The following is a 13214-nucleotide window of genomic DNA, read 5'->3' as shown; positions in this document are numbered from 1 at the left end:
TACGATGGTAGTTTGACTTTTAGCCCAAAATATTTTCTTATGGTTATTGAAATTAATAGCTAAGAAATGTTCAATTTTCTATCAGACCTATCTGTTCTGGGCATGATCATAAACAATAGAACTCTAAAAATAACAAAAAACCTTGCTGGGTAGGACCATTTTGCAACGTATATTGCAATCATCAATCTTTCTGTCCATCGCACACCCACCACTGGCACTGGTGGTGATCCTGACTGCACCTTCTCATATATCCAACGCAAACAAACGAGGAAGGTAAACTGGCTGCTGGCAGTTGATTATTTTCACTGCATCAAAACAGTTTGCACCAACACAATCGGGAGCTAAACCCTTCTCCGTCTTTGCCGGTCCCAATAATGGCAAGCAAATGGCCATTCGTTGGTCGTCATCGTAAAACACGTGACGATAAATTTCCGGAATCGCTGCTCGTAAAAATGACACAACAGGCGGCACGGCCAGCCAGGCAGACAAGCAATTCAGGGAGGGCGCGCGCGAACGCGACGATATGGAGAATGACGCCATCCAGGCCACGTGGTGATTTGTTTGGGGAATCTTGCACGGTTATTACAAAGAAATATTATTGCCGCAGAAACATTACACCCGCCTCCGAACTACCGGACAGGGAGTGAGAGGAAGGAATGGTTTCCGTTTTTCTCCTCCGTTGGAAACAAACTAGGAAATGCTGGTGCAATGGAAGTTCGATCCGCGGTTAGCCTCAACACTTTGTGGCACAAGTGGCTTCGAGTTGCGAACAAACGATTGGCTTCAACTTTGTTCGGAATTGACCCATAAAAGTGGGAATCGAAAATGCGGGGTAGTTGAAAATAGAACAATTATATTACGTTTCTTTTCGACAACACCGAAATTATGATGGACTTTTGTACATTAATATTCTTAGCTGAGTCACTCCCAACAACTTATTTACTTGTCAATACCGCGGTTGGTACGGTATGTCCCAGCCCTTTAATTTGGATAAAATCGAAGACAACATATCAAGAAGACTGGCAACTTTGCCTGAATCTGAGCGACAGACACAGTACCGCCATTCAAGATGAAACTGTCGGAAGAAAAACTTTCTATTTTAGTGTCTTCTTTCACGGTCCCTTTCATCCAATGAGAACCCCCCGCATTCAAGATAATTTTGTGGTTTTGCTGCCCCCTCGGAAGAGATGAAATTTTGCGCTCATTTTTATCAAAACAATCACACCAAAATCAGAGATGTCCCATTTTTTAATTACTCGATTAACAACTATTCGATTATTTTTTGTTCGCTGTGCTGCCATTTTTCCACCAATGAGAGTGCAGCACTTGTTTGAAACGATCGGTGATGATCCTTTTTTTTTTTTTTTTTTTGCATTTAAATGATCTTTATTTCCTGTGATTGTGTGGTTTACATGTATGAATTTTCAAGTGACACAGATGCGTCTTTTCAACTTTAGTACATTTGATATTTTAATTATTATTTACAGTTCCTAGTCCTATCAGGCCTATTTTAAAGTATGACCACCTTGGTGGGATTGGTTTGATTTGAATTGGAAAAGGGAGACTACTTATAACTACTATTTACAACTACAACTAATCTACAACTACTATGTACACCTAACCTACTATATACAAATTGCTTATCAAAGCATGTTCTGATAAATTACATTTTTGTGTAAATTTAGTCTTAATTTCGTTAATTTTGGAATCTATTTTGGCAATGCCTGCCTTTTCATGTAAATTTGTTATTCTAGTGTCGAAAGGACGATCAAGAACCATCCTCAGCACTCTATTCTGAGCGACCTGAATTTTGTTCCTGTGAGCCTGTGCACATGATTCCCACACCGGAGCTGCGTAGAGGATCGCAGGTGCTATGATTTGTTTGTAGACGGCCAGTTTGTTCACCCTTGAGAGGCGGGATCTGCGGCAAATCAGCGGATACAGACACCTAACCAAGACAGAACACTTGACTACATGCGAACGGAAGAGGAGTTTTTCATCGAACAACATCCCGAGATAGGTTACTTCGGCGGACCACTCAACCCTTGTGCCATCCATGATTACAGTACAAGATGGAGCCGGTTTTAGTTTGGGTGATTGCCGATGGAGGAACATGATTGTTTGTGTTTTGGAGGCATTAATTTTGATTTTCCACGTGGTGGCATAATCAGCAAAGGCGTTAAGGCATCGTTGAAGTTTGTTCGTTATTTCACGAGGCATCCTTCCTTTGACGGCTATTGCGGTATCATCTGCGAACAGAAAGAACACGCAACCGTCTCCGAGGGGAGGAATGTCGGAAGTGTAAATGCTGTAAAGCAAGGGGCCCAGCAGACTTCCTTGCGGAACTCCTGCTGGGATGGAAAACGTGTCGGAAAGACAACCATACAACGATACCTTAAACGACCTTTGCTGGAGGTACTTACGGGTGATTTTAACCAGATGTAATGGAAAGTTGAAGTTACAAAGCTTGTATACAAGCCCATTGTGCCAAACATTATCAAACGCTTTCTCAACGTCTAACAAGGCCATGGCTGTGGACTTGGATACAGCTTTGTTACTTCGGATGTTATTCATCACCCGCACCAGCTGGTGATTGGTGGAGTGCCCCTTTCTGAACCCAAACTGTTCCGGAAGGAGAATGTTATTTTCCTCGACAAACTTGAGCAAACGATTGAGAATGAGTTTCTCGAACAATTTGCTCAGCGCTGAAAGGAGGCTGATTGGTCTGTATCTTGAAGCTAGCGTTGGGTCCTTCCCGGGTTTGCGGATAGGTATGATTTTCGCTGTCTTCCAGATACTTGGAAAGTAGTGCAGTTCCAAGCATCTGTTGAAGACAGCAGCCAGCAGAGAGTGAACCTTCATGCTGAGATTTTTCAACACTAGGTTGAATATTCCGTTAAACCCGGGGGCCTTCATGTTTTTGGTGCATTTCAGCGCTGAGCAAATCTGTTCCACTGTGATTCTATCCTCCGGAGGGATGGCACAAGGGGAGGAATCAAGGTTGAGTACGCATTGCTAAACCTGAACTTCGAGCGGACTTTGGATGTTGGAGCCAAGCATGTGCGATTTGGCAATATGCTCACCAATCGCATTTGCTTTCTCCTGAGGGGTAATTATGAGCCGATCGTCATCATTTTCATCTTTTAGTGGCGGAATGGGTTTAGGGTGCGTCTTTAAGACCTTGGCAACTTTCCAGAATGGTCTGGAGCGGTCGTCCAGATTCTGGACAAGCCGCCCGAAACTTTTGTTCCGGAGTGAGACCATTCTGGAAGCAATCTCCTTGTTCAGATCGGCCATTTCACGTTTCCTCGCTTGATCTCCAGTCCCCTGAAACTGGCGTCTACGAACATTTCTCAGGCGAATTAAGAGTTGGGTGTGGGAATCAATAGCAATAAACTTACCCCTCACAGGAACTCGTCGGACGCATGTCTCGTCAGCCACGGTTATGGCTTGGTGGAGTCCCTCCAACGCTCGGTCGATGTCCTCCACGGTGTCAAGCGGCGGGTTGTCGATGATGTGCCTGTCTACCACGCGTCCAAATTGGGCCCAGTTTACGTGATGGTAGTCCTTGCGCAGGCTTGAAGCAGGAGCCACGTTGCAGCCCAGCTCAGACACCACCGGTTGGTGGTCGGAGCTGAGTTCGTTCAAGGCTACCGGCTTGGACAAGCCGATATTTGTCAGGAACAGGTCTAGCGTCGATGGGTTGCCCGCCGGTGAGATGAATGTTGGTTCATCCGAAAACCAAACGGAGTACAGCCCATGCTGTGAGTGGTCGAACAGGAGACGACCGTTCTGGTTTTACTGGTAGTTCCGCCAGGCCTCATGGCGAGCATTCAGATCTCCTCCAACTACGAAGCGGGAACCGGTACGGGTGATGGTGGACAGGTCCTTCTTAAATTTAGCCGCTAGTCCACTGCTGGCGGCACACTGTCGAGGGCAGTAGACGGCGATGAACTGGACGTATCCAGTCGACGACTCCACCTCCACACCAAGGGCCTCGATGATAGAGGTGCGGATATGGGACAGAGTGTGGTATTTTATTCCTTTCTTGACGACGACCGCAACACCACCCCCCCTGGAGCTGGTGCGATCAAGCCGGATAATGTTGTGGTCAGGCAACCAGAAGCTGTCGCCGGACTTTAGATGGGTCTCGGTTAGAAGGCCCACGTCGATGCTGTGCTTGCGGAGGAAGTCGGCAAGCTCAATCCTTTTTGCTCTTACGGAGCAAGCATTCCAGGTGACGATAGTTAGCGGTTTAGACGCCATACTGGATGATGAACTTACCGAGCACTTGGATCTGTTCGGGCTTATTGCGGCACTTACGAAGAGCACCGGACATGTTGACGAAAATTTCCATCAGTTCATCCGCTGAGAACAGATCGGGGTTGTTGTTTTGTGTTGTTGGTTGTCTCCAGAATCCAGGGGGGGATGGAGAGCTTTGGCCAGCAGAATCACGGGAAGCTACTTGAGGGGGGGGGGCGGCTTGCACCCGCGAATTCGCTTGCCTTTGCTGGGGAGCACGAAGAGGCGGAAAATCCTCCGTCCTGAATGCTGGGGTTTTGTCCTTCTTGCGTCCTGGTTGATTGTTGCTTGACGCCTGCTTTCGGATGCGTTTGAAGTCCTCGCGTTTGGAGCACTGTCTGTCGGAACCTTGATGTGCACCACCACAGTTGGCGCATTTTAACGCCACGGCTCCATCCGCAGGGCAGTTGGAAGTGGCGTGTTCTTGAGCGCAGTTGCTGCAGCGTGGCTTGATGTTGCAGTTGCGGGTACCGTGACCAAAATTGAGGCACCGCTGGCACTGCGTTACGTCACGATGGCCGCCACGGTATGGCTCCCATTGTACGATGATGGAGTAGATCGATCGGATGGCTTGCAGCGCATTGAGAGTCACCGTCCCTTTCTGGAAGTGCACCAGGAAGAGGCAATCCGGGTACGTCTTCACGTTTTCGTCTCTCCTTGTCATTCGGAATACAGCGATTGGGGCTAGCTTGTACCGGTTGATTTCAGCTTCGACCATCTTGGGGTCGAAATTTGGTAGACCCCTGATGACTACCTTGAAGGGCTTCTCGCCGGGGATGTCGTGCGTGAAGAATTCCGCCTTGGAATCCTTCAGATATTTCACGGCCACTTCGTACTCCGCTTTTGTTCGCAGCATCACCTTGGTGCCGATCCTGCCGAGCTTAAATTCAGCGGCAACGCCCAGCGATGAGAGATCGCCAATCAGAGTGTTGAGTGGTACTTGCTTCACCACCAGTGGAGGAAGCTTGATTTTCACCGCACTCGGACCGGCAGAATTCTCGGTTTCGACGGCGTCGCCGAAATCACCGATGTCGCTGGCGTTCGTCGCGGTAACATCGTCGCGTCCGCTCGTACCATCGGACTGTCCTTGATTCTTCTTCCTCTTTTTCGTCCGCTTCACCGGGACTGGGTTGGTATTTCCAACATCGGTGGGCAGAGTAGCGTACCTATTTGAGGTAGGTACCGAGCTACCCTCACCACTGTTCTTCTTCTCCGCTTGGTCACGAAGTCGGCTCCGAGAGCGCTGTCTTCCCATCACGCTATGCGACCGACACTACTGACGACGCGACGTACAGAATATCTGCGAACGTTTGTAACAAACTATAGGTTAATCGAACAACTCGACAGAGCGAGCAAAGACCGAACTGTACTGCTTGACGTTCAAGCAGCTAATGGGTGATGATCCTGTGGAGATGTTAATGCTTATATCGGCATGACCTAACCGATTATAAATAGTTTACTTTTCGGTTCGTTAATCGTTATTCGAATGAAAATCGGACATCACTAGATGAATGTGAAACGTCATTTCAAATATAAGGCCGTTCATAAATAATGACACAATTTGAAAGGGACCGGGGCTAATCACAAATTACGTCTCCATGGTAACTGAAATAAACACGAGTGTTCACCTGTTGGTACCGCTGTGCTCGAGCGAAGATGGAAGCAACGCATAGAACAATTAGCAAATGCACAAAGCTTCTTCTGAGGATGGAACCTTTGCTATCTAATAGGCTCTTTTCATACACCATCAATGTAGGAGTGCGTTAGCCGATTTTGAGAGGAAATTTCATCGAATTCATTTGTTTACATTACAATGACGATTTTCAAAACTCAAAATTATGCATATTTCATTGCACATCTTGCAAATTTCCATCGGGAGTGATCCTATTTTCCAATTAAAGGGTGTCCACGATGAAATTGCCACACACAAAATTGATTCGCAAAATTCGAGTTTTCATCCGATTGCCGTCAAATTTTCAGGGATTGAGAAATAACTATTAAACTTCATTTTACCATTTTACTCGTATTTTATTTACAGTCCATACGCAAATGCCCGCACCTTGGCCTTAACCCCGGCCATAAGATTCTGCACTACCTGTGAATCAACCGTTTTTTGCATGTAAACCCATACTTTCTTCAGTTCCTCGACTGTCTTCACTACCTTAGGTCGTTTAAGAAGGTGCTGCTTCATAATCGCCCAGTACTTCTCGATGGGGCGGAGCTCCGGAGTGTTGGGAGGGTTGAACATTTTCGGCACGAAATTGACCTTATTGTCCGCATACCACTTCAGCACGTCCTTGGAGTAGTGGCATGAGGCCAAATCCGGCTAGAAGATTGTTGGGACGTTGTGGGCCTTCAGGAGAGGAAGCAGCCGCTTCTGGAGGCACTCTTTTATGTACACCTGTCCGTTCATCGTGTCCTGGGTCACGAAAGGTGCACTCCGCTTCCGGCACGTCCAGATGGCTTGCCAAACCAGGAATTTCTTCGCAAATTTGGACATCTTCTGAGTGCGGACATGCTCCGGAACGCTGAACTTATCCTTGGCCGTGAAAAACAGGTTGCCGGGGATCTGTTTGAAGTCGGCCTTCACATATGTTTCGTCGTCCATGATGCAGCATTCAACTTTCGTCAGCATGTTGAGGTACAACTTCCTGGCACGGGTTTTGGCGGACTTTTTCTGCTTCTCGTCGCGATTAGGGACCTTTTGTACCTTGAACGTTCGAAGCCCAGCCTTAGTTTTGGCCTTCTGGACAAAACTTCGGCTTAGGTGCAGCTTCTTAGCCACATCCCTAACGGAGGCGTTCGGATTTCGGTTGAAGGCCCCAACTACGCGGTTGTGATTTTTGGTGTTGTACGGAATACTTTTTCCTTCACTTCTGGGCTTCCGATCGGTGGTCAACCGTTCCTCGAACCGCTTAATCACTCGCGACACCGTGGAATTCGCGATTCCCAACGTTTTAGCGATGGAACGATGCGAGAGATCCTTGTTCTCGTGATGAATGCGCAAGATTTTATCACGCACGAGCTGTTCTTTCGACTCCATTTCCGCGAGTTTTGATCACAGGACTTTAAAACTTGCAGGATGTAAATAATGCACTATGAACTAAATCCACCCAAATTTTCATTAAATTCTACCTAACGGTTAAAAAGTTAGAGCAATTTCATAGTGTGGCAATTTCATCGTGGACACCCTTTATCTACAGATCTGAACTGCTTTACAGCTGAAATAACCACACATTTAAAATCCGGAAGATCATAACCGCTGGGACAATTTTATAAATCTTAATCTTTCTCATTAAAAATATATCGAAGCACCAGCCGGATCACTGCAAACCCGATACAGAAAACAAAATATTCCACGTGGATGACGATTTGAAGCACCTGGGGTGGATACATTAAACAGGAGAGGTGCTTCACGGTGAAAATGTCCAACCTCATAACTCTTTTGAGGGTTCCACTATTCACCGCCAGAGGCTGGAACAATCGTTTAGTTTCTATAGGCCTTTTTAATAGAAACTAAACGATCGATTCAACCTCTGGTGGTGAATAGGAGAACGTCAAAAAGAGTTTTGTGAGCATAAATGTTTGCCTTGAGGCATAGGAAGCGGAACACTTTTTTACTTTTCCTGATAAATTGATTCATCTGAGATGCTGCAAAACTTAATCTACAGTTGGAAAATTTAATTCTGTAACGTTTTTGAAAAGATCCTGCTGGTGTTCAGGAATATTTTTGTTGAAAAAAATGGAAAATTAGAAAAGTGCCTTAGTGGTTATGATCTTCTGGATTTCTTGTGTGTGAATAGTTAAGGTGCAAATCAGTTCAGATTTGTGGAAAATCGTACAATAAGACAATTACCTATGGAAATTGGCAAGATTTTGAATGAAAAATGCTGTTATTTGCGTTGGAGAAAATACTTATTCTGATGTAAACAAACGGTTTGGTTGACGTTTCTTCTCGAACTCGCGTGGCGCACTTTACATTGGTGGTGCATTAAAAAGGCGTATTGGATTCGCCTATTCGTTCGGAGCATTTACCTTTAAGCGTCAGATGACGCGATTGTGCCAGTCTCATGCCGATCGTTTGAGGTTAAGTTACACGCTATTTGAAAAGTACCCAAATTTGGGTGGAATCCACCAGATCGGTCAAAACTGAACCTACCCAAAAATGGGTAAGCTGTGTTGGGAGTGACAAGTTGACAAATGAACAACATTGACATGAATCCGATCGACGTTGTTCATTTGTCAACTTGTCACTCCCAACACAGTTTACCCATTTTTGGGTAGCTTCAGTTTTAACCGATCTGGGTGGATTCTACCCAAATTTGAATAGTTTTGAAATAGCGTGTAGGTTATCTTTGTTAACGAGACTTTCAGTCAGAGGCAGGTTCATCTCTTAGGTCGTTTGAGAAAATGGAAGAGTTGCCAGTCTTCTTGATATGTTGTCTTCGATAAAATGTATACTACTCAAGGGTTGTCCACTCTACAAACTTGTTTTGCGCCAACTTTTTTTTTTGCTTGAGTGTACCTCAGTGTGCCGCAGCTGGCACGGTAGTGCCAAGAAGTAATTGAGCTGACTTTTGTTTGCTTGTGAATAATGCATTGTTTGGCAACCCGGTGTTTTGACAACTCTTGATTTTGTTTTGTTTTTCGAAACCGGAAAACTCAACTGACGACGACGATTTTGGGCGGCCGGAGCCGGAAAGCTGTCAAGAAAGTGGTGGTCACTTTGTGGTAGTCCCGACTGTGGGATCTTCCAAGCCATTCCAATTGACGAACAGACGAAGAACGCCAACGGAAGATCAAAGCCATGAAGCAGCTGTACAAACCGCCGACGGTAGCGGAAATCAATCGGTTGAAGGAAACGGAATATTTCTACCACTCGGTTTTCACGTTGCTGGGAATCCATTCCACGAAATACCTGCTGTTTTTAATCTGTGCGTTCAAATCGCCATAGGTGGTGAGCTTCAATGTTCGGAAGCAAATGTCGTGTTTTCCACTAGTTGATATACATTGGAGGCGAACCAGCCTAAGGCTGAAAGCCTCCTAAATAAAGCTAAATAATAATAATAGTTGATATACACTTAGCGTAGCGTGGGGGAGACTTTGTGTGATGGAACGACGGAGAACGGGTTCATGATGCGATTCGGGTATTCTTCTCGAATATTCGAGTTATGTAGCGTGCTCATGCCTGTGAACAGGAAGGTATTTTTGCTACTGAATTCCGCCAACGTTACAAAAGATTTAAAATTTACTTGAGCCAGTTCCACCGCCGAGCTGAAAGCCCTGCAGGCAATCGCAACCCTCGGATTCCTTACGGACAACATCCTGCCCAGAATCTACCAGTTCGGCACCCTTGGAGTACTTATTCGAAGTTATTCGGTCGGAACAGCTGTCCAAATGGTCCCGCTCGGACCGAATACATAGCTCCCGGCTCAAGGTTGATCAGAAGCGATCGTGGGACGTACTTTCCTTCGGTCACGGGAGTCTGAGTTACGACTTTAATAACGGAGCTGTAGCCGGTAATGTTGAGATTGATTGAGTAGTGTTGCTGTGCAAGTGATTGTCTTGATTTTTCATGTACCGTAAAACGGGGTAACATTGATAGTTTTTTAAAGTATATTCTAAATATGTTTTACAGCAATTACTGTTTTTCAAATTTTATGTTTTTAAAACAAGTACTGATGATCCAAGAGTTGATTCGTTAGGAATATGATGAACGAATATTAAAGCATTTGCACTATTTTTTTTAGTTTTGTGACCGAACATCAGTATTTTGGTTTTCTTTGATAATGCTCGATAAATGTAGAAAAAAATAGTGAAATTCAATCAATTAAGTTCTTTTAATATGAAACTTTGAATGAGTATATAATCAGAAGACTTCATAACCAATAAGAATGCCACATTGAATTTGTGATGACTGTATCGGAAATACATTTCATAAGTGATGGTTTGAGTGCTTTTTTCAAAAAGGCGAAAAACATGAAAATGATTTTTTAATATTATTGTAAAATATGTAGCACATACTACATAAAAACTATATACCATATCAACGTAAATACCCTAAGTTACTATATGGAACCAATGTTTCTTATTTGGAAAAAGCAGACCGAGTAAATTTATTCTTTATATTATACTATCAAAGTTACCCGCATATTCAAAGATACCCCGTTTTACGGTACCTACTTCTTCGGATAGACAATAGGATGAGCGCTGACTGTACTTTGTGGTGTTCAAATCGATTTTGGAGAATCACTGGCGGGACTAGACGGAGAAAGGATGGAACTTTAAAGATCATAAAAATTATAACCATGGGTTCCAAACAGCGGCAATGACTGCGCCGGGGTGTGCCCAAGTTTTATTTTGGCACACTGTGTAGAATGACTAACCCTTCGATATTACTGTCTATATTAAATAAAACTTATTGACATCTACACATCTGCACAGTAGGCCTGGCCGTTTTAGTGTTTGTTGCACATCCTTGATGTGCATCAATCTTTTTGTTTTTTATGGTTATTACTGCATTTGTACAGGCTCAATCGAATAAACTTTACAGAGCCAAGTTATCATTTGCGCCAAGCTGCAAGACAGCTTTTTAACATGAGTGAAATCGGAGTTAAATAATGTAGAGTAGCTCTGAGTCGCTCTGAGTAGCTCGCGTTTATCGACATCAAATACACATAGCAACCTGATTTTTGTGTTTAAACCTGTCATCATCGGTGGACTGAAGCCGATTGACATATGTTTTCCAAAATAATTTCAAAAGCCATAAGCAGAAAAAAATTGTAGCTGTTTAAAGATTGTGGCTTGTGGCTTGTGGCGCCGTTTGTTTCTGCTTCTCCCAGTATTTAGCACTTTGCAGAACTTCCATGAGTAGCATGAGAATGTCGTCCACTAGCTAACTAAAATTACATTGCCCGGAACTGTTGTTCAAGCTAACAGGAAAAGTGTAGCACTAAGCTCTCCTGGAATTCTCTGGAATTCCTTTTGGAATTCACTGCGTTTATGTTCAAGAGCGGAGAGTGTCAATATGCCATCATCGTTGGCTCATAACTGATATTCATCGCATCAATTGGCATTTGACATCCTTCCTTTGACAACAGTAGTAGCATCCAAAAGCACAAGGAACATTGCCACGAAGCTTAGATGAACGAGGAACAGAAACGTCATGATATCATTTAGAAGGGCTACGATTGTCCACACCTGCCACCAATGGAATATCTCTGGATACAAGCTGAGCAAGGCCCTGGTACAATAAATCTATAAGATATCTTTATCAAACTACCACCATGTGCTACAACAACAGCAGTGACCGAGGAGAATCTAAACCTCACACTTAGAAATTCCTATTTTTACACGAGACGTAATTCAGCTTTGACGTAAATCATGGAACGTAAACAAACATGGCAAATAAAATTAAGTGTCTTGAAACTGAAACATATTGAACTCGACGAAAAGTGCGTTTGATTGAATTGATTTTTCAACTGTCGTTTTCAACTGATTCTTATGTCAAAAGAGCCGCTTGCATGTGTCGGTCTCAAGGCACTGAAATTTACATGTGTTTTTCGTAGTGTGCTGTCTTAGAGATTCCCTGCGCTGCAAGCCACACCTTCTATGACTTATGGGATATCGTGTGAGTGGAATCGCGACCGTATATGTAGCTCAATCTAACAGTAATGGAAAGAAAATCAAGAAAAAACTTTAATAGTTTTGTTAATTGGAGTATTTTATAAAGTTAAAAGCACAATTAGGTTATTAATTTTTTGAATGTAAGTCTTTGTTCAACTAGTACAACAATGCAAACATTATCTTTATTTTTTTTACTTTCAGCGAAAAAATGAGTCCTGCCGCAAACCCATTCTGGTCTTAATATCGTACGTATCCTACCACTTCTAGTACATGGTTACACTTCCTTCTAATCTTCCCATTATTGATGGCGTCTCCGGTCTCGTTCTTGCATGCTCACGACTAGTTTCGGAACTGATCATTTTTACGATAAAATAAAATTCCTTCCTCTTAGCCGCATACGTCTTCCTGTCGTATCAATGACGGTAACCAGCCCTTAGATATAACATTTCGGTAAATATCGTATAGCTTTTACGCTCTGGTTGTGCACCTAGACAGAAAATTTACTCCGATTACTCCGTCCCCTACTAGAAAAGAATGCTTCAGCTAAGATAAATCCTGTGTCTTCATATAAATCAAATCCCTGATTACGACCAATATCTTGCCAACTAATGCGGATTGATGTCACATAGCACCGATCAATCTGTTGTCAGATATGACCCGGCCTGCAAGTGATCTCATCCAATTTTAACGGTTACTAAATTTAACAAATGCATGATTTCAACTCAAATAAATAAAATCTCGGGTAGGTAGATGACGTCTGTTTCGACTTGTCATTGAAGGTTTGTATTTGTTGAACAAAGCGAGACTACTTTGATCAGGTTTGAATCATTATGAGTTGCTCACATTTACTCGCTGCGAAACTATTTGCTCTGAGTACAGCTGACTTGCCCCTAGATTTGCGCTATACATTATTAATGTCTTAAAAATTAAAGGATTTGAACCGATTACTCATGGTCTCCTTAAGGTTAGGGGATGACAATTGTATGGATTGGGAGAGAGAGAAGGAAATTTATGATTAAAAAATTTCAGTTTTTAAGATTAATATTCTTAAAGAAAGCATATATGATTTTCATGATCCAACTCCAGATGACGTCCAGCCAAAACATCCCGAACTGGCAAATAAAAGTTGGCCCTCATGGAGAATAGCAGAGAAGACAATGAAAGTAATGATTATTTCTAAAATTTTCACGGGGAGATATAGGCATGCTTTTATTTTGCAAATGGAGTATTTTGACGCAGGACTATGTCTGTGATTCCTATATGGGAGTATACTATGTGAAAACCGA

General features: G+C 43.6%; 1 protein-coding gene and 1 pseudogene across 1 annotated transcript in view; both read right to left on the bottom strand.

The window, feature by feature from the left end:
• LOC135697634 (5-hydroxytryptamine receptor 2A-like) overlaps positions 1 to 13214 on the bottom strand; it is a 388901-nt gene that overhangs the window by 273103 nt on the left and 102584 nt on the right. The window lies entirely within an intron of this gene.
• The window catches only part of LOC135697688 (tubulin beta-1 chain-like), a 29555-nt pseudogene continuing 25305 nt past the window's right edge, over positions 8965 to 13214 (bottom strand).

Source organism: Ochlerotatus camptorhynchus, unplaced genomic scaffold (assembly GCF_037179485.1).
Source record: "Ochlerotatus camptorhynchus isolate MF236.1 unplaced genomic scaffold, CSIRO-AGI_Acam_v1.1 ptg000077l, whole genome shotgun sequence".
Lineage (NCBI taxonomy): Eukaryota > Metazoa > Arthropoda > Insecta > Diptera > Culicidae > Ochlerotatus > Ochlerotatus camptorhynchus.
This window is presented reverse-complemented; position numbering and strand designations above follow the sequence as displayed.